Consider the following 22,385-nt stretch of genomic DNA (forward strand, 5'->3'; position numbering starts at 1 on the left):
CCACACTTCAGTGTGGGGAAACCATGAGTTGGTGTTTGGAGATGGACTAGTTCTTTAAAAAAAAACCCAGGAGCAGCTGCAGTTATGACAGTGAGAACCATGCAGTGAAGCATGGCAGGAGTGGGCTGTGCCAACCTCTTGGTGTCTGGTGTGGAGGATAGACCACTGCTGATTCCCTCAGGGCCAGGGGGCAGAAAGGAGAGCCAAAAGCAGAAAGAAACTGCACCACTTGCAGCTGGCTCCCTGGCAGGCTGTGGACAATCCTGCCAGGGGCCAGACCCACAGCCCAGAGCTGTGCCAGGAAACCCAGTGTGACAGGGAGTGTATCCCACAGCACCACACACATGCCACATTATCAGCTGTGGACAGTGACCTTGGGTGCACACACAGCTAGTTGTCCTGGAGCTGGGAAGACAGAGCTGTGTGAAAAAGGGGGGATGAGATGCCCAATTCACCATCTTTGCATCAGGCTGGGAGTGCCCCTACATGGCCTGGTGGCCTGGGGCTTCCCTTGAGGGATGGCATGCACTTGTGATGTAGCACAGCCTTCCCTCAGCAGAGGTTCTGGAAGATCACAGCTGAGAAGGGGGGCCCACTTGGAAAACCTGGGGACCCTACATCAATGCTGGGAACTTGTGGGTCAGTGGCAGAGACATTCTGAGGCAAAACTGAAAGGAAGGCTTAGACTCTTGCAACAGCCTTGAATCTCCAGGAACACCTGGGAGGAGGTTTGATTACTAAAGCTGCCCTGCCTCCCTAACCACCAAGACACATGCCCCACATTCAGGGTGGACAACACCAGCACACCCAAACTGAGTGCACCAATTGAACCCCACAAGAATCGTTTTCCCACACACCACAAAGACAAAGTTGAAGAGAACTGTCTTGAGAGGAATAGGTGACTCGCAGATGCCATCTGCTGGTTAGTTAAAGTGTATGCCACCAAGTTGTAGATCTGAAAAATTAGATTGGTATTTTTTATAACTTGAAAGAACCCTATCAAGCAAAGCAAATGCTAAGAGGCCCAAAACAACAGAAAATCTTAAAGCATATGATAAAACCAGACAATATGGAGAACCCAATCCCAAACACCCAAATCAAAATATCAGAAGAGACACAGTACTTGGCACAATTAATCAAAGAACTACAATAAAGAATGAGAGCATGACACAGGATATAAAGGACATGAAGAAGAACATGGTACAGGATATAAAGGACATAAAGAAGATGCTAGAAGAGCATAAAGAAGAAATTGCAAAAGTAAATAAAAAAACAGAAGATCTTACGGAAATAAAAGAAGCTGTTGGACAAATTAAAAAGACTCTGGATACTCATAATACAAGATTAGAGGAAGCTGAACAATGACTCAGTGTCCTAGAGGAACACAGAACAGAAAATGAATGAACAAAAGAAAGAATGGAGAAAAAAATTGAAAAAATCAAAATGGATCTCAGGGATATGATAGATAAAATAAAAGGTCCAAATCTAAGACTCATTGGTGTCCCAGAAGGGGAAGAGAAGGGTAAAGGTCTAGAAAGAGTATTCAAAGAAATTGTTGGGGAAAACTTCCCAAAACTTCTACACAATATAAATACACAAAGCATAAATGCCCAGTAAACTCCAAATAGAATAAATCCAAATAAACCCACCCCAAGACATATTCTGATCAAACTGTCAAATACTGAAGAGAAGGAGCAAGTTCTGAAATCAGCAAGAGAAAAGCAATTCACCACATACAAAGGAAGCAACATAAGACTAAGTAGTGACTACTCAGTGGCCACCATGGAGGTGAGAAGGCAGTGGCATGACATATTTAAAATTCTGAGAGAGAAAATTTTCCAACCAAGAATACTTTATCCAGCAAAACTCACCTTCAAATTTGAGTGAGAGCTTAAATATTTCACAGACAAATGCTGAGGGATTTTGCCAATAAAAGACCTTCCCTACTTCAGATACTAAAAGGAGCCCTACCAACAGAGAAACAAAGTAAGGAGAGAGAGATATAGAGAATTTTAACAGACTTATATAGAACCTTACATCCCAAATCACCAGGGCACACATTTTTCTCTAGTGATCATGGATCTTTCTCCAGAATAGACCATATGCTGGGACATAAAACAAGCCTCAATAAATTAAAAAAAAAAAAAACAAACAAAACAATTGAAAATATTCAAAGCACATTCTCTGACCACAGTGGAATACAAATAGAAGTCAATAATTTTTGATTTGTAACTCCACTATTTACTTTCTACAGGAATTAAAATACACAAACTCTAATGACAAGTCAGTGGCTTTGGACTCAATGTGTGATAGGTAATTTCTGACAAGAACTACCTAAAGGTGGGGGAATGGAGGAGTATAGGAACATAATTTATGTGTCCTATTGAAGTTAAGTTGGTATCAAAGAAAAACAAGATTGTTATGGTTTTAAAAGGTTAAATTTAAGCCCCACAGTAAACACAAAGAAATTGTCAGAGAATATGACCATAGAGATGAAAACTAGAGTATGGGTTATGAGAAGTGGGGGAAGAGGCAATGGAGAGTTAAGAAATGAGTGTAGGATTGCTGTTTGAGGTGAAGGGAAATTTCTAGTAATGAATGGTGGGAAGGTGATAGCATTATAACATTCTTAATGTGATTAATCCCACTAATAGAATGCTAGGGAGGGGTTGGAATGGGAAGATTTAGGCTGTATATATGTTTCCACAATTAAAAAAAAAAAAAAAGACAGTCTAAATAGATGACAATTGAATGCCAAGGATCATCCTGGATGGGATCTGAGGATGGACAGGAGGCTCAAAGGGACACAGTTGGGACATAAGAAAAAAAAAGAAAATATAGAATGCAAGCTTTGTATCAATGTTGAATTTCTTGAACTTTTTAACTGCAGTTAATGGGATTGCATAAAAGAATGTTCTTGTTCATGGGAATTGTATATGTGAATTATAGTGCTTGTTCAAGGATGTGTGCAGCTTGCTCTCATACGTTCAGAAGACAGAGCAATAGATGATGGATGATAGGGAGGGAGTTAGGGAAAGAAATAAATGGCGGTGTGACAGCATGTTAAAGTTGGTGGATCGGGGTATCGGGGGAGGGGGGTCAGGGTATGCTGGAATTCTGTGTATGGGGTTTGTATTATTTTTGCAACTGTTCCTATAACTTTGAATTTATTTCAAAATAAAATTAAAAAAAGTTTAGGGAATGATTATGAGTATTGGATCATTATATAGATATTCTTTTTTTACTTTCTGGTATATTAGAGTAGACAGAGGGAAATACCTGAAATCTCTGAATTGTAATCCAGCTGCCTTTATCTCTGATAATGACTTTATAGCATTTATCTTGTGCCCTTGTGATTGTGAAAACCTCACTTGGACCCCCTTTATCTGGTTCTTTCTTTAACTTATAATCATAAAGCCAACCCCCTAATGTTAATGCAGGAACTTGAATCAGCTCAGAACTAATCATTGACTTGTTCTTGTTATGGTTAGCTTGGTTCTAGCATAGATCCACCTCCTTTACATTGTAAATTGTTTCTACTTATATTTGCTACTGAGATGGTAACAACTCCATCTCCCTTCATTTCTGCTTATATTTGTTATTGAAATAGTAACATCCATTGACCCTTGTTTCTATTTATACTCGTTATTGAAATGGTAACAACTCCACCTCCCCTATTTTGAATTATTAAAACCTTGAATTTCTTAATCTCTGGGGAGACAGATTTTTAGGCTGATAGGCCATCTGATCTCCTGCTTCTCACCTATCAATAAACTCTTTCTCTTTTTGCAACCCCAATGTCATGGATTGGCTGTTATGTGCATAGGGCAGAGAACCCACTGCTTTTATCCAGTACCATATATATCTATATTTAAATCTAGCTATCAGTCTACAAATACACACAAACATATACACATACATGCACTCTAATTAACTATAAAGACAATAAATTAATGCAGAAAGTCATCATCACACCACTGAAACTGGCTTTCAACATGAGATATTTACCAAAATTGGTGGCTTTCAGCTTACATTTCCTTGGAGTCAGATTATATAAGAATCACATAGGAGAATTGCCCCATCCCCTTCATAAATATGGGATCAAAAAGACAGCATCCCCAAAGTAAGAATAAACTGGAAATAAATGTGGTCAACCTTCAGGATCAGGGGTACTGCATGCAGTGTATGCAGAATCTCAGCTCATGGGATATAAGGAAGATCAAATATCTCAACCTTGGCATTAAGCAGAGAGACAACTAAATGTCACTGAGTATTTGTAACAATAAACTGGACTTTATCTGAGTTTGTAGTCCAATTCACAATGACTGATCCAAAAAAAGCCTCAAGTCAAAAATAATTTAGAATGATCCTGAAATCTTACTGTCTCCACAATAAATAAAAAAGGAAATATGCAAAGCAACAGTAGTGGGAGCCTACAGAAGCTACAGCTATTCAAAGACTATAGATAATAGAATTACAGGACATATTAGAAAATAACCATGTTTAACATGTTTAAAGAAATAAGACAATCTAAATAATACAAGAAGAGAATAAGAAACAATACAGAATCACCAGCAGATTTGCAAAAAGAATCTGTACTCTTTCTAGAAATGAAAAGTAAAATATTTGCAATTTTAAAGTAAAGGAATGGGTTTACCAGCATATAAGTCACAGCAGTGGGAAAATCAGTAAACTAGAAGTAGCACAAATACATTATCTAAAATAAAGCACAGAGAGACAAAGAAGTAAGAATGAATGGTTATAAGATTAAATGGAAAATTTAGAAAGGAGCAAAGCCAGTATCCAAAGCAAAAATGGTTTAGAATTTTCTATAGCTAAAGAAAAATGCTAATTCACTCAGGAAGGCAAATGAATCTCAAGTTGATAAATACAAATAAATCAATGTCTCAAAATACGACACTGATGCTACAGAACACCAAACAGAAAATACCTTATAAGCAGCTGGAGAGAAAAGAAACTGCTTTGAAAATAAGGGTAAGAAAACTTTCTTAATATCAAAATTGGGAATCATAAGTATGTGGAATAATATCATTGAACCGGGATGTAATAAGTAGGAAAAACATTTGAATACAATGCTTTAATTAAATGCTTTTAGACCACAGCAACAATAAAAAAATAAAACTAAGAAACTTTGCACCCAATTTAGACCATCTCTGAAGGAAAGTCTAAAGGATTTACCTCAGACAGAAGGTAACTGGAACCAGACATAAAACTTAAGGTGCAAAATGAAATCATATGCACAGAAAATGGCAAATATGTGAAAAAATCTTTAAAAATATTGATGATAAAAATGTCAATTTTCTTCCAAATGATCTGTAATTTCAATGCAACTCCAAATATGATTCATAATGGAATTTTTCATTACATTTTACAAGGTGAAACTAAAATCTATATAGAGGAATAAAGCAAAAAGTAATATAAGGACATTTATGACAATAAGGGGAATAAGGAGATAAGACTCACCATAAGAGTTAACTTACTTTATAAAACGACAGCAAGTAGTAGTGGGCTATTTTTGACTGCTAGACAAATGTAACAACAGAACAGAATTGCAAGCCCAGAATTAGTGACAAAATTTGAAATGAGTCAATTAAATGGAGCTGGAAAATATAATTTTCCATGTGAAAGAAAAAGGAATTTGGATCTCTGCCACTCTATATTAAAATAATCCATTTTATTTTATGTTTAAGATGGATTGAGGAGTTTATTATCAATAAAAACTTTTTTGTGTTTTTGTGTTGTATGGTTTTATGAAAATATGGGAAATATTTTTTAGCTTAATTGAAAAGTACCTCAAAGGAATTTAACATAAAATCTTCAAATTCAGAAAAGATATATAAACATACGTGCAATACATATAATGGACAGAGGATTTGTAGGCAGAACACACACACAAACAAACAAACACATACATACCTACATACATACACATATTCTTAGGAATCAATAAGAAAGTTAACCAAACTAATAAAAAAATGGACAAAGGACTGGGATAGGCATGCCACAGAAGATAATACATATATCACTAATAAACATATGAATATATATTTAACTCAATAGTAATCAGAAAATTCTAACCAATACCACAATGCAATCCATTTTACTCCAGCTGGAGAGAGAAAATTTATTGTTAGGCAGTACCCCCCCCCCCCACGCCCTTAGAAATTCTGCAAGACCACGATGAGCCACCAACGCCCATGCTCAGGAATCCTGCAAGTTTGTGATCATGTTTAAAATTTTAAACTTTCCCACTCCCAAGTCCTTACACCTCAGTTCCCACTCCCCAAGCTCCCACACTCAAACCAACCAATGGAAGCCTGCCAGCTACCCCCCCCCCTTCCTCAAAGTACCCACTGAGAAACTGCCAACCTAGACCTACTAGCTCCCTCTCCCTGGAAAAAGAACTTCCCACCAACCAACCTATATAAGACTTACGGTTCTCCTCACTTGGGGCTGTCACCATCTTAGGCTTCAGCCTGCCTGTGCATGCCCACACAATAACGCTCTTTAGATCAAGTTTTGATTTCCTCTCCTCCCAATCAAAAAACCTAACATTTTGGTGCCAAAATCTGGGAATTGAGAAAAGAGACACAATCTCCATGAGAAGGTTTGGAACCCACTTGTCTGACTTCAGCACCCAAACTGTTGGATCACCTCTGGGTAAGGAGAAAGTGCCCACTCTTTCTCCCCTCTGGCACTCTCTTTCTCTGTTGTCTGGGACAACATTCACTGAAATCCTAGCACTAGGTGAGAGCTGCCTCTGCCAGGTCCTGGACCCTAGGAGTGAGTAGGATGGTGGGATGCCTCAATCCACTCCTCCATCTGACTTGGGGTTTCAGAATTCTCAAGAGGGGATGTCCTCTTGATTGTTCCTAAGCTTAAGAGCTGGAATTTCTCCTTACCCTAACAATTCTGCATGGCCAAAATAGTGGATCAACCTGGCCAGAAAATGGAACCCTTGATCCCCCAAATCTTTTTTTCTGCTTATCTTTCATTTTTTTAAATTAATTCTTTTTTTTTAAATTAACTATTAAGTATAACAAAAAAAATTAAAGAAAAACATGCAATAAAAAAGTTTTAAACAAACCATAACAAGGGAGTTAGAAAAAGACAACTAATCTAAAATAACTACTTTACTTCCAACATGTTCCTACCATACTCCAAGAAAATAACCTAATATAGCAACATTTCTGTGAACTTGTTCCCACCATACCCACCAGAAATTAACAAACCATAGTCATTCCTGGACATTCCCAGAATGTTAAATTTACCAACAGCAGCTTATCTGTTGTTACTGGGTTATCGTTCCCCCTTCATTAATTCCTCTCTATCGCTAGTTCCCCTACATTCTACACTGTAAACCATTTATTTCACATTTTTCAATGTTCACATCAGTGGTAGCAAATAATGTTTCTCTTTTTGTGTCTGGCTTATTTCACTCAGCATTATGTCTTCAAGGTTTGTCCATGTTGTCATATGATTCACAACATTGTTCTTTCTTACTGCCGCATAGTATTCCATCATGGGTATGTACCACATTTCATTTATCCACTCATCTGTTGAAGGACATTTGGGTTGTTTCCATCACTTGGCAATTGTGAATAATACTGCTATGAATGTTGGTGTGCAGATGTCTGTTTGTGCCACTGCTTTCAGGTCTTCTGGGTATATAGCGAGAACTGCAATTGTTGGATTGAAGGGTAACTCTATATCTAATTTTCTAAGGAACTGCCAGACTGACTTCCAGAGTGGCTGAACCATTATACAGTCCCACCAACAATGAATAAGAGTTCCAATTTCTCTACATCCTCTCCAGCTTTTGTAGTTTCCTGTTTGTTTAATGGCAGCCATTCTAATTGGTGTGAGATGGTATCTTGTTGTGGTCTTAACTTGCATCTCTCTAATAGCTAGTGAAGCTGAATATTTTTTCATGTGTTTCTTGGACACTTGTATTCCCTCATTCAGAAAACTGTCTTTTCATATCTTTTGCCCATTTTATAATTGAGCTGTCTGTATTATTGTCATTGAGTTGTAGGATTTCTTTATATATGCAAGATATCAGTCTTTTGTCAGATATGTGGTTTCCAAAAATTTTTCCCATTGAGTTGGCTGCCTCTTCACCATTTTGACAAATTCCTTTGAGGTACAGAAATTCTAAGCTTGAGGAGTTCCCATTTATCTATTTTTTCTTTTGTTGCTTGTGCTTTGGATGTAAGGTCTAGGAAGTGACCACCTAATACAAGGTCTTGAAGATGTTTCCCTACATTAACTTCTAGGAGTTTTATGGTACTGTCTTTTATATTGATGTCTTTGGTCTGCTCTGAGTAAATTTTTGTGTAGTGTGTGAGGTAGGTGTCCTCTTTCATTCTTTTGGATATGGATATCCAACTCTCCCAGCCCCATTTGTTGAAAAGACTGTTATTTCCCATTTCAGTGGCTTTGTGGGCCTTATCAAATATCAGTCAGCCATAGACCTAAGGGTCTAACTCTGAATTCTCAATTTGATTCCATTGATCAATATGTCTATCTTTGTGCCAGTACCATGCTGTTTTGACTACTGTGGCTTTTTAATAAGCTTCAAAGTCAAGGAGTGTAACTCCTCCCACTTCCTTTTTCTTTTTTTGAATGTTTTTAGCAATTTGAGGCATCTCCCCTTTACAAATAAATTTGATAACTAGCTTTTCCAAGTGTGCAAAGTAGGTTGTTGGAATTTTGATTCAGATTGCATTGAATCTGTAGATGAGTTTGGGTAGAGTTGATATCTTAATGACATTTAGCCTTCCTATCCATGAACATGGAATATTATTCCATCTTTTAAGGTCCCTTTCTATTTCTTTTAGTAGAGTTATGTTGTTTTCTTTGTATAGATCTTTTACATCTTTGGTTAAGTTTATTCCTAGGTACTTGATTTTTTTAGTTGCTTTTGAAAATGGTATCTTTTTCTTGAGTGTCTTTTCACTTTGTTCATTTCTAGCATATAGAAACATTACTGACTTATATGCATTAATCTTGTGTCCTGCTAATTTGCTGGATTTGTTTATTAGCTCTATTAGCCATATTGTCAATTTCTCAGTGTTTTCCAGATATAAGATCATATCATCTGCCAATAATGACAGTTTTACTTCTTCTTTTCCAATTTTGATGGCTTTTATTTCTTTACCTTGTTGGATTGCCCTGGTTAGCACTTGTAGCACAATGATGAATAACAGTGGTGACAGTGGGCATCCTTGTCTCATTCCTTATCTAAGAGGGAAGGCTTTCGGTCTCTCACCATTGTGTACTATGCTGGCTGTGGGTTTTTCATATATGCTCTTTATCACATTGAGGAAGTTTCCTTCAATTCCTATCTTTTGAAGTGTTTTTATCAAAAAGGAATGTTGAATTTTGTCAAATGCTTTTTCAGCATCTGTTGAGATGATCATTTGAGTTTTCCCTTTTGATTTGTTAATGTTTGTAATACATTGATTTTCTTATGTTGAACCATCCTTTCATGCCTGGAATGAACTCCACTTGGTCATGGTGTATGATTTTTTTAAATGTGTCTTTGGATTTGATTTGCAAGTATTTTGTTGAGAATTTTTGCATCTGTATTCATTAGGGAGATTGGCCTATAGTTTTCCTTTTTTGTAGCATCTTTGCCTGGTTTTAGTATTAGATTGATGTTAGCATCATAAAATGTGTTAGATAGTATTCTATTTTCTTCAATGTTTTGAAAGAGTTTAAGTAAGATTGGTGTCACTTCCTTTTGGCAAGTTTGGTAGAATTCCCCTGTGAAGCCATGGGCATTAAATTTTGGGAAGTTTTTTGATTGCTGGTTTGATCTCTTTGCTTGTGTTTCTTTGGTTAAGGTCTTCTATTTCTTCTCTGGTTAGTCTAGGTTGTGCATATGTTTCCATGTAATTGTGCATTTCCTCTACATTATCCAATTTGTTGGCATAGAGCTGTTCATAGTATCCTCTTATAATTTTTTTTAATTTCTTTGGGATCCACAGTAATGTCACCCTTTTCATTCATTATTTTGTTTATATGGGTCTTTTTTTTTGTCAGTCTAGCAAAGGGCTTGCTATTCTTGTTGATCTTCTCAAAGAACCAACTTTGGTGTTATTTATTCTCATTATTGTTTTTTGTTGTTCTCTATGTCATTTATTTCTGCTTTAATCCTTGTTATTTGTTTTCTTCTACTTGGTTTAGGATTGGTTTGCTGTTAATTTCTAGCTTCTTCCATTGCTCCATTAGTTCTTTGATTTTAGCTCTTTCTTCCTTTTTAATGTCTGCATTTAGTGCTATAAATTTCCCCCTCAGTACCATTTTTGCTGCATTCCATAGGTTTTATACGTTGTGTTCTCATTTTCATTCATCTCTATATATTTAGCAATTTCTCTTGCTATTTCTTCTTTAACCCACTGACTGTTTAGGAGTGTGTTATTTAACCTCCAGGTATTTGTGAATTTTCGGAGTCTCTGATGGTTATTGACTTCTAATTATATCCCACTGTGGTCAGAGAACGTGCTTTGAAAAATTTCAATTTTTTTAAATTTATTGAGGCTTGTTTTATGTCCCAGCATATGATCTATTCTGGAGAAAGTTCCATGAGCACCAGAGAAGAATATGTATCCTGGTGATTTGGGATGTAATGTTCTATATCTGTCTGTTCAATCAAATTCACAAGGAATTAGGATGCATGACCTTGAATTTCTGTCATCTTACTCAGCAAGGATGCAAACATTGGTTTGACATCAAAATCCAAAATCCAAATAATATGAAATGCACAGAAAAGTAAAATCCTTTAAAATCTTATGAAGGCATTGTATCTGAAACAGTGACATCGTAACTGATTATCCTACCCTCTTCTCATGACAGTAAATAAGGAAAAGGAAAAACTAAGAATGACTAGAAATATTTTGAAATCTGTAGGCAGCTTGAGTCCTTTGAAAAATTGGTATTTGAAAAACATAAGAACTTATAAAGAGCCAGTGTTTAGAAATGAACCTACTAAAACTGAGGAAATGTTTTCCAGTATCTAAAGTTGTACATATGCTCATTTTCTTTGGACCAATTCTAGGTTGACAACACCAAATTTCATTTCAGTTAGAAAGGAATCAGATCATTTTACATGCTCACAAGAATGTCTTTCTTAAGTAAGAAGCCTAATTGAATGTAGTTAGTGTTAAAATTATCAAATTGCAGTGGCAGTAGAGTCAATTTGACAGCCATGCAGCCTTATGGTAAGAAAGGATTTTTTTTAAAAAAATCATGAACTATAAACACTTTTTCATTCCAAAACTGCATAGCTCTATATTAAGAATATCAGAAGTAAAACTCTATGAAGAAGAGAAATAGATTATTAGCAGAGAGAGCATTTAAAAAATTACTTTATGAAATATAATAAAAAATCTGGACAATACAGATAATATAAAATATAAAAATTTTGAGAAACCTACTCAAATTATCCCTTATTCATTCATTACACATCTTTTAATGTCATTTTGTCCCTTGACTTTGCTAGCCTGGATCAAAACAAAGCAGAACAAAATTACATACATAATGAACAAGGAAATGAACAATAAAAACCCCAGCAAAACTAAAATGACAATCACAAATTACTTCTGCTATATCTGCTTGAAAATTTCTATCTAATTTGTCAGCCTGCACCAACTCCCCTATTAGTTATGTTCCCTTATAAAAAGGTAAAAAAAAAACATATAATCTGAGAATGATTTTTTATCTTACTAAATTTAAAATTCAACTTATTATGTCATTATTTAAAAAATTTGCTTTTCTCTGAAAATGGCACTCAAGCCTTTTAGAGCCAAATTAGTCTTGATATGTTAATAATTGGATTTATTCAATTTCTGCAAGTTCTTCAGGGAGTTATTCATAAAAGTTGCATTACTCATGGTAGAATTGACTATGTGCAAACTCTTTTTCTTAAAGAATTCATGACATTCTGAACAATACATTTTTCTTTAGGGGACAGAAATAATTATAGGGAAGTCATCTTTCAAAATTTACATCCATTTTAAAGGAAACTAGTTAATGATTTTGGTAGTCTGAAAATGTAAAGTATAGCTGTGATGGGAAAAATTTTTAAAAATTAAGAAAAATGAGCCTCTGGTTCACAAAAAGGAAATAATTCCTTTTGTAAAGATTGTCCCATCTTATTTAAAACTATTTACACATTCAGCCTAGAGTTGAAATGCTTACCTGGTAGGAAGTAGTGTAATAAATTTCCTGTTCATGTAAAAGTGTAATAGAATTTTTATTTGAAATAGAAAAGCAATAAGTAGCATGTGCCAGAATTCTGGCATTGAAATTAAAACCAACTAACTGATAACCTCATATATAACATAGAACCAGAGGAAAAGGGAACCTCCCACAGCCAATTGGAAAGTGTACAGCTGGGAGAATTTTTGTTAGAAAGTATCTAGTTCTCATCCTACTAAATCATCCTGTATTTCAGATTATCCAACATCTAGTTATGTAAATCTTTCAGAAAAAAAATGACCACATCTCAGATTACTAAAATTGAGCTCACTGTAGTAGTAAAAAATAAGAGGAGGAATAATATAGTTTTAAAATGTAGACTTTTGAAAAGTATTGTTCAAATATCTTTCAAGTTTTGGCCCTTTAAGAGTGGTAAATGAAAATTTACTAACCTTTCTCCAGCCTCCCCTATTATGTTCCCATATAAAAAGGTAAAAAAAACTTAACCTGAGAATGATTTTTTTTTAATCTGGAGAACAAAGGAACTATTACCTCTAGCTCTCATTAATGCAACTTATGCAGTAACTAGAAGTGCACACTTACAAGTGTTTGTGCACAATTATTTAGTAAATTTTGATTTGTTCTATGTACATTTATCCATTTTAAAGAAATACTCATCTTGATTATATGTGAGAGTCTACTAAATTCTAAAGCAGCCATGCACCATTTACAGAAATCAAGAAAATAGATTTGAGGTACTCTAAGAATTGAATAACAATCTGAGACCTAATTCTGTATATCTTACATGAACTCTGATGTTTTTGGGGAGGTGAGAGGGAGGCAGAAGGTGAAGACAGGAAAATGAGGAGATAGAGATTTTTAGAAACCAATGCTTATTGTGGCAAAACTTACCTCCAGAGAGTCTGAACACACAGTTAGGAACAGGATCTAATGAATGCTTTGGATGTTTAAAGGTGTGGGAAAGAATGAAAGGTAGTAAAAAAAATAGGAGCTGGGTGGCAGAAAAAATTATGTTGACTATGGAAGTCCAATGGATGGATCTTTTTTTTCAATTGAGATATATTCACATGCCATACAATCATCCATGGTGTACAATCAACTGTTCACGGTACCATCATATAGTTGTGCATTCATCACCTCAATCTATTTTTGAATATTTTCCTTATACAAGAATCAGAATAAGAATAAAAAAAAAAAATAAAAAATAACACCCAAATCATTCCCCCCATCCCACCCCATTTTTCATTTAGTTTTTGTCCCCATTTATCTACTCATCCATCCATACACTGGGTAAAGGGAGTGCAATGTGCAGGCCACAAGGTTTTCATGATCACACTGTCAGCTCTTGTAATCTACATTGTTATGAAGTCATCTTCAAGAGTCAAGGCTACTGGATTGGAGATTGGCAGTTTCAGGTATTTACTTTTACTTATTCAAGGGATGGATCTTTTAACAAACAAGAAATACATTTGATCAAAGAGTCTAATTTGTTATATGAGTGTGAGAAGATTAGGCATGTTTTTCTCTTGTTATTACATAGTTCAATATAGAGTTTGGCTGATTTCTAAATGCTTCTTCTCTGGCCATGATGAAAAAAATTTCCTCTCATTATCTTCCTCTTGTCAAAAAGGAATGTGTCTTAGATATTATAATTTTGAATTACAAGTTTGATAGTCAACAGAAACTTCAAGTTTAGTGTAAGAAAAAAATCAGAAACTTTATACAAGATTCTGATGTCAGGGAATCAAGAAAGAAGGTGAATTCTCTTTGGGGAATACATCTAATCAATAAGGAAGTTAACATTACACGTACAGTATAGGTAAAGGTACTGAGGCTCAGAAAGTTAAGGAAACTTGACCTAGATCAGCTTCAAGAAAAGATGTTTGCAGGTCAAATGAGTTAATATAGGTAAAGTGCTTAGGACAGTGTCCAGCATATTAAGAATTCAATCTCTGGAAACACATATTATCACTGTTTTTTATTAGTGTTAATACCTCACCCTATCCCAATGCTAGAATGATGCCTGGTATATAGCATAAAAAACCGCAAGTATTTCTTAGTGAGTTTTCACAATTCTACATATCCCTTGAACTTCATAATGCTATTTGTGTATCTTTTTAAGGACAAAATCTAAGTTTTAATTACTTAACTACAGATTTCATAAGGAAGACACATTGATAGAAACAAAGCAAACTTACAAAATCTTTAAAATACAAAATGTGCAGGTGATATGAAAAGGTGTTCATACAAAATCTTAATATTAAAAGTATTTTAATTATCCATGTCATATAGAAATGATTTAGATTATCTAGGAAGAGAAAAGTTAGTGAGAGATTAATTTTATTGTATGCCATGTTAGTTTATAATTTTGCAGATTATTTCCATTAAAAACATTTCACAATAATCAATGTAAAAAAACCTGATGATTACAAATCTGGCTTATAGAATAGCCAAGCTCTATTGTGTCTTATAGTTAACTTTGAATAATGCAAATATTTTTGTTTTTCATCTACCCAGTCTTCATTATTCTGATCTCATGTTCTATTCTAAAAATCATCCTGGTGACTTATCATTATATTATAATTTACTCAAGAAATAAATATAATACATGTTAATGACACTCCCAAGTAAAAATTACTATTTGTGTCTATTTCTCATACAAGGTATAAAATTGGACTATATTTTCAATTCCAGCATTTGTATAGTGCATGTTTTCAATATTAATGGTTCATCTAGAAGTCTTTGGTAGAAGAGATTGAACATATATATATATATATATATATATTTTTTTTTTTTAATATTTATCGTATAACCTGACTATGCTTCTGTGATTCTAGAAAGACTGCTACTGCTAGCTTTCTAGAAAAAAAAACAGTATTTTTGGTAAAGTCTTAATTTTCTTTACCAACATTTATCTCATTAACTAAATAAAATAGAATCTGTGTTTAAATACCTGCTCACTCACTCTCAAAATGTGGCCATCATAATTTAAACATTACAACATCAAATAGAAACATAAACTTGATTGGCACCTTTGTTTCTGGTACATCAGGCTAACAAAACTATTATAAGCTGAACATATGTGAGCCAAATGCACAAGCAAGTGTTTTTAAAATCATTCATATTTCCATCACTTGAGAAGACTGAAGATTAATATTTATTTTAGTTTAACTTTTGGTCTTTTTATTTTACATTTTAATTTGATTTGTATTACAGTATACACATAATTTTATAGTTTTCTTAATCCACTGAATATTATCATGAGTATTGCAATGTCAGGAAATGTTTTGAAAACATGATTGGAGATAATATAATAATCCATTTAATGGGATATATTCCTTATTATTGTAACTCCTCCCTTAATGTTATATACTTAGGATATTTATAACTTTATTATGTAAATATAACACTGAGGAAATACTTTCCAAGTTAATCCTTTACCACAGTCTCAACCATTTCATTAAGTAACCCCAATTAAAGTGGAATAAATAAGTCAAGGAGAATGCTATTTTCAGATTTTTCAAAGTCTTAAATTTTCTCTTAGAAAATTTGTATCAAAGTATAACCTCATTCAAAGTAATTTTTAAAAATCCCATTTCATCTAGACATTAGCAAATATTGGACATGATCATTTAAAAATCTTTAATTATTTTTCTGATGTTATAAAATTGGTATGTCAATTTAATATTTATTTCTTTATTAATGAAATTGAATATTTTCTTCATGCATATATTGTCCCTTGTAACTTTTTAGCAACTTGTATTTGCATGTCCTTTAAACCTTTTTATTGGTTGTTTATTCTTTCAATTTAATGTTTAATTCTTGATCATATCCCCATTCTATATGGTTACAACACCATGTAAACTTACCCAGGTTTGTTTGGAAATAGGTTTCAAAAGTTTTCTTAGTCCCTGGCTGCATCCATGTAGCACAGCTATAAACTGAACAGAATAAAATAACACAACTATCCTAGTAATACTGTATTACCTACCATGATCTGACTAAAATCATCTGAGAATAATAGGTAGACAATATCCAGAAGCCCTTTTAAGCATGCAAGTTCAAATTCACCAGTTTATAACCATGTCAGAGTTGGCTAAACATTCTGCAGAAATCCTGCTCATCTTTTATAATATAGAGTTGTTGCTGGGAAGAATTATTTTCAGTCAGTGACCTCACATTCCAATTTGCCTTCAGTTAGAATTGGACATGCAACTGTGTTCTAACCAATGGTATTTGAGGAAATGTGATGTGTGTCACTTCTATGCCTGCCCCATTAAAACCTCTCATGTGAGAATGCTTCTTCCCCTTTGATGGTTGAATGTCTCTTCTTAGAAGGAACTTAAAAATCATTTGTTGAAGGAAGAGCTTCTGGCTCTTGAATGACTGCATGTAGCAGAGCAACTTGCCCCACAACCCAATCAGTTATGCTAGCAGTGCACTGTTAGATGAGTGATGAATGCACTTCTATTTTGTTAAGCCACTGAAATTTGGTGGACTGATTTTTTACAAGAACATAACATTATCCTAGGTAGTATAAATGACTCAAATTTTCTTCAATATCTCTTTGTGTTAGAAACATCTCCCAAATTCCTTCCCAATGTTTACTCTAGGTGAACATAACTAGAACCATGGATGGCTGTACGTTTAGTCAGGTGGTCCTCACTTTGCAGTGTTCTTACATGAACAGATTTCAGTTAACAGATTTAATTAAATAATACAAGTCCTGTTCCCCCAACATAGTTCATATTTCAATTACTAGGATATACTAATTGTGAGTATTTATACAAACTTTGCTGTTAGCTCTTCAGACAACAAATTTCTACATAAATATGGGAGGCACATCATGATTAGTCAGAAATAATATCACCTCTTTCAAAGTTTGTTAGTGATTGGTTACTGCGTAATATGCTATTCAGTTCATTCACAGGAACAAAATCCATTTATGGTTAAAACAAAGTGTTAACTTCTATAATGGATTAAAGACTAATAATTTTTAAAAATCCTATTCAGCTTGGCTAGTATGCAAGACAAAGTGTGAAAGTTAGTTAACACATTGAAAGAAAACAGTAATTACAAAGAGGTTAAAGAAAAAACTTGTACTGCAGTAAAGGCTCATTCCATCCTTTCAGAAGTCAGCATGAATTCCTTAATACTAAGCACAAATAAGGATGCTGTGGAATATGCTTGTAGTTATTTAAATATTTAGTGCTGGTGAGATAGGTCTTTTTGGAAGGCAAACCTAACAAGAACTTATAAAATGAAAGATGTAGGATTGTGACTGTAAAGGAGGTAAAGATCAATTAACTATTTACTAGAAAGCAGCATAGTATTAATGTATTAAGAATCATGATAAAGCATATTTACTAGTCACTAGGTGTCCTTGGAAATTTATCTTCTTGATGCACATGTATTCTCTCAAACATTACACTTGTAATAGTTTTAGATATTTCAACAATTATGTAAATTAACTGATACCAGCAAAATGACATACTAAGAAATGATGGTGAATGTTCTCCCTTAGAAATATCAAAATCAACTTTTTCAAAATATGGAAGATGATCAAGATTAGAGAATAACTCAATTGAATGCTAAGTAAACAAAAATGCCTAAAAGCTATGTAAGAGATATGGGACCAGAGTACTTGTCCTGGCCCCCCCCAATCCTCATATTACTGCAGCAGTTTTTATATAACACACAGTGATGGCTTGGAAGCTTGTGGGCATTCAAGTGTGGGTCTCTGGGACCTGAAAGACATTAGCAGCAGTCAGATGGGCCACATGCATTCAAGTACAGGACCCTGAGGCCCAATTGACCTACAGTGGTGGCTTGGGGGCCTGAGAACATTCTAGTGCATGTGGCTGGGGCCTGATAACTGTTGCAACTAAATGAAAATATTGATTGTTTTTGGACATCAGTCCCAACCTGCTCTGTGAAAGACTGACTCAGGGCACAGGTCTGGGTCTCCAAACATGGAAGGTACCATGCACAGAAAAGCAGTACCAAAAGGGGTCTGCTGAGCCACAGAGTGGACCCAGTGTTGAAAGCCAAAGTGTAAATGTAAACCATATCATGTGAGAGGCACTGAGCTAACTGCAGATGTCAAGGAGGAAAAGCTGTAATTAAGAAAAAGAACACATCCCAGTGCCCTCAGAGCAAAAGCTGATGAAAGAAACTCCTCTTTGGATGGGAAACAGTTGCACATATTGGAGAATTCTTGCAAGCTAGTGCATATGTCCATGGCATGACACAGACTCAAAGAAACTTGAGAAATACCTAACTGTTAACTGCTGGCTGTTCTAAAGGTTCAGCATAAACTGTGCTAAGTGATGAAATAGAACTTTGACACTCAGCCAATCTACACTAAAACCTTAGGTAAAAGGGAAATTCTGACTTCCAGAATTAGCACATGAAATAATCAAATACCCAGACTTCAACAAAAGATTACAAGACATACAAATATATAGGAAGCCATAGTCATTAAAGTAACACAATAAAACAACAGAGGAAGCACAGACATTGGAAAAACTAAACAAAGATGTTAAACCAACTCATATCAATAAGTCCAATGAGCTAAAGGAAAATAGATATAGAACAAAAGGGAATCAAGAAGGTGATACATAAACAAAAGAGTAAATAGAAATTTTTAAAAGGAACACAACAGAATGTTTGAGGATAAAAAAGATAATAATGGAGATGAACAGTATACTGCAGACATTCAAAAGCAAATTTAAACAGGCAGAAGAAGCAATCAGCAAGCTAAAAACAGGGTAATTGAAATAATTCAGCATGAAAGACAGAAAGAAATAAAAGAAAGGAAAATGTGAACAGAGCCCAAGGGACACGTGTGACATCATGAAAGCTTACCAACATAGGCATTATAGAAGTCACAGATAGAAGAGAGAAAGAGAAAAGGGCAAAATAACATTTAAAGAAATAATGGCCAAAAATATCCCCATCTGACAAAATACATGAATATAAACACCCAAGTAGCCCAACAAACTCCAAGTAGGATTAACCAAAATAGAACTACTCTGAGAGTTATCATAACCAAAGTGTCAAATGGCAAAGATAAAGAAAGAATTCTGGAAAGAGCAACAGAGAAGTGAATCATCATGTACAAAGGATCCTCAATAAGATTAAGTGTTAATTGCTCATCAGAAACAATGATGGGTCAAAGGCAGTGGGGTAACATATTTAAAGTACTGAAAGAGAAAAATTTCCAAGCAAAAATTCTATATCCAGCAAACTAGCCTTCAAAAATGAAGGAAAGTTGAAGATATTCTCAGATAAAGAACAGCTGAGAGAGTTCATTACCACTAGAACTGCCCTACAAGAAATGCTAAAGGGAGTTCCTCAAGTTGAAAGGGAAAGACAGTAGATAAAAGCTTGGAGCCATATGAAGAAATAAACATCTCCCAAAGAGGTAACACATGGATAAGTACAAATATTAGTATTATTGAATTCTCTGTATATAACTTTACTTTTTATTTCTTACAAGATTTAGAATACATTTGCATAAGAAATAATCATATTTCTATGTTATTCAGCAAGCAGAATATAAAGATATAATGTGTGACTAGAACAACATAAAGAGGTGAGACAGAGTATTATAGGAGCAAAGATTGCTTATTCTATTCAAGTTAAGTCAGCATCATTTTAAACTAGTTTATTATACATTTAACGTAAGTATAAACTCCATTATAATAAAAATATATATAAAATATATACAGTAAAGGAAATGAGATGGGAATGAATTTGTTTCACTATAAAAGATAACTACACAGAAAAGAAAGCAGTAATGGAGTAAAATAGGAAAAAAAGGTGCAAGAAATACAAGAAATAAAGGGCAAAATAACTAAAGTAAGTCCTACTTTATCAGTAATTACTTTGAATGTAAATGGATTAAACTCTCCAAACAAAAGACAGAGATTGGCAAAATGGATAAAAAGGTGTGATCATCCACGTAGAGTTTATAAAAGACTCAGCTTAAACCCAAAGACACAAAAAGTTAAAAGTGAAAGGATGGAAAAAATATTCCATGCAAATAGTAAATAAAAGAGAGCTGGAGTAGAGATACTAAAATTATGTAAAATATAGGTTAAGTAAAAATTTGCTGCAATAGACAAATAAGGGCACTATATATTAACACAAGGGTAAATCCATACAGAAAATGTAACAATTATAAACACATATGCATTTAACCACAGAACCCCAAATTGCATGAGGCAAATATTGACATAACTGAAAGGAGAAATACACAGTTCTACAATAATAGTTGGAGACTTCAATACACCAATTTCAATAATGAACAGAACACATAGAAAGATGATCAATAAGGAAACAGAGGGCTTGAAAAATATGATAAATGAACTGGACCTAATGGACCTAATAAACATATTAAGATCACGCACTTATATCCTTCTCCAGAATAGAGCATATGTTAGGTCACAAAATATGAAAACACAGTATACCAAAACTGATAGGATGCAGTGAAGACAGTGGCCAAAGAGAAATGTATAGCTGTGAATGCCTATATTAAAAATATATGGGAACAACTGGAAAAACATCTGGAACAACTGGAAAAAGAAGAGCAAACTAAACCTAAAGTTACTAGAGGGAAAGAGATAATGAAGATTGGAGCAGAGATAAATGGAATGAAGAAGAAAAAATCAATCAGGAGAATCAATGAAATTAAAATTTTGTTCTTTGCAAAGATCAATAAAATTGGCAAACCTTTAGCCACATTCACAAAGAAAAAAAGGTAAAAGATGCAAATAATTAAATCCAAAATGAAAGAGGGGACATCACTGCTGATATTACAGAGATCAAATAATTACAAGAGAATACTATGAACACTTGTAAATCAACAAATTAGATAATTTAGAGGAAATGTACAAATTCCTAGAACACACAATGTGCCTAATCTTACTCAAGAAGAAATAGAAGATATCAACAGAACTATAAGAAGTAAAAACATGGAATCAGTAATCAAAATTTCCTAAGAAAGGAAAGTCCAGGGCCAAACAGTTTCATTGGTGAATTCTACCAAGCATTCAAAGAAGAATGAGCACCAACCCTCAAACTTTTCCAAAAAACTGAAGAGAAGGAAACTCTTTTTAATGCACTCAAGGAGGCCAATCTTATCCCAAAGCCAAAGCCAGATAAAGCCATCAAAAGATAAGAAACTGCACCAATTTCCCTTATGAATATGGATACAAAAATACTGAATAAAATCCTAGTAAATCAAACAAAACAGCATGTTGAAAGGACTGTAAACCATAACCAAGTGGGATTTATCCCAGAAACTCAAAGGTGTCTCAACATAAGAAAATCAATCAGTGTAACACACTGCATTAACAAAATGAAGGAAAAAATGATACTATCACCTCAATTGATGCAGAAAGGCATTCGATGAAATCCAGTACCTTGTCTTGATAAAAATGCTCAGAAAAACAGGAATAGACATTAATGTCCTCAACTTGATAAAGGGTATATGTAAAAAAGTCATAGATAACATACTCAATGGTGAAAGACTTAAAACTTTTTCCTTTAGGTCAGGAGCAAGAAAAGTATGCCCATTTTCACCACTGCTATTCCACAAATACTGGAATTCTTTGACAAAGAAAATAGACAAGAATAAGAAATAAGAGGCATCCAAATTGCCATGGAAGAAGCCAAACCATCTATACTCGTAGAAGACATGATCCTTTATGCAGAAAATTTCAAAGAATCCACAGGAAAACTATTATAATTTATAAATGAATTCAGTGAAGTTGCAGTCCATAGGACTAATATGCAAATATCAGTTGTGTTTCTATACACCAGCAAAGAATATTCTGAAATGGAAATTTTAAAAAATCCATTCACAATTCCTTCTAAGAGAACAAATTGCCTAGGAATAAACTTGGCCAAGGAGGTGAAGGACTTACTTGTACACTGAGAGCTACAGAATGCTCTTGAAAGAACTTAAAGAAGACCTTAGTATGTGGCAAGACATTTCATGTTAATGGCTAGGAAGATTTAATATGATTAAGATTTCTATACCGACCAAAGTAATCTACACATTCAACACAATACCTATCAAAATCCCCAGCAGCTCTTTTTGCAGAAATGGAAAATTGTTCCTCAAATTCATA

Source organism: Choloepus didactylus, chromosome X (genome assembly GCF_015220235.1).
Source record: "Choloepus didactylus isolate mChoDid1 chromosome X, mChoDid1.pri, whole genome shotgun sequence".
Taxonomy (NCBI): Eukaryota; Metazoa; Chordata; class Mammalia; order Pilosa; family Megalonychidae; genus Choloepus; species Choloepus didactylus.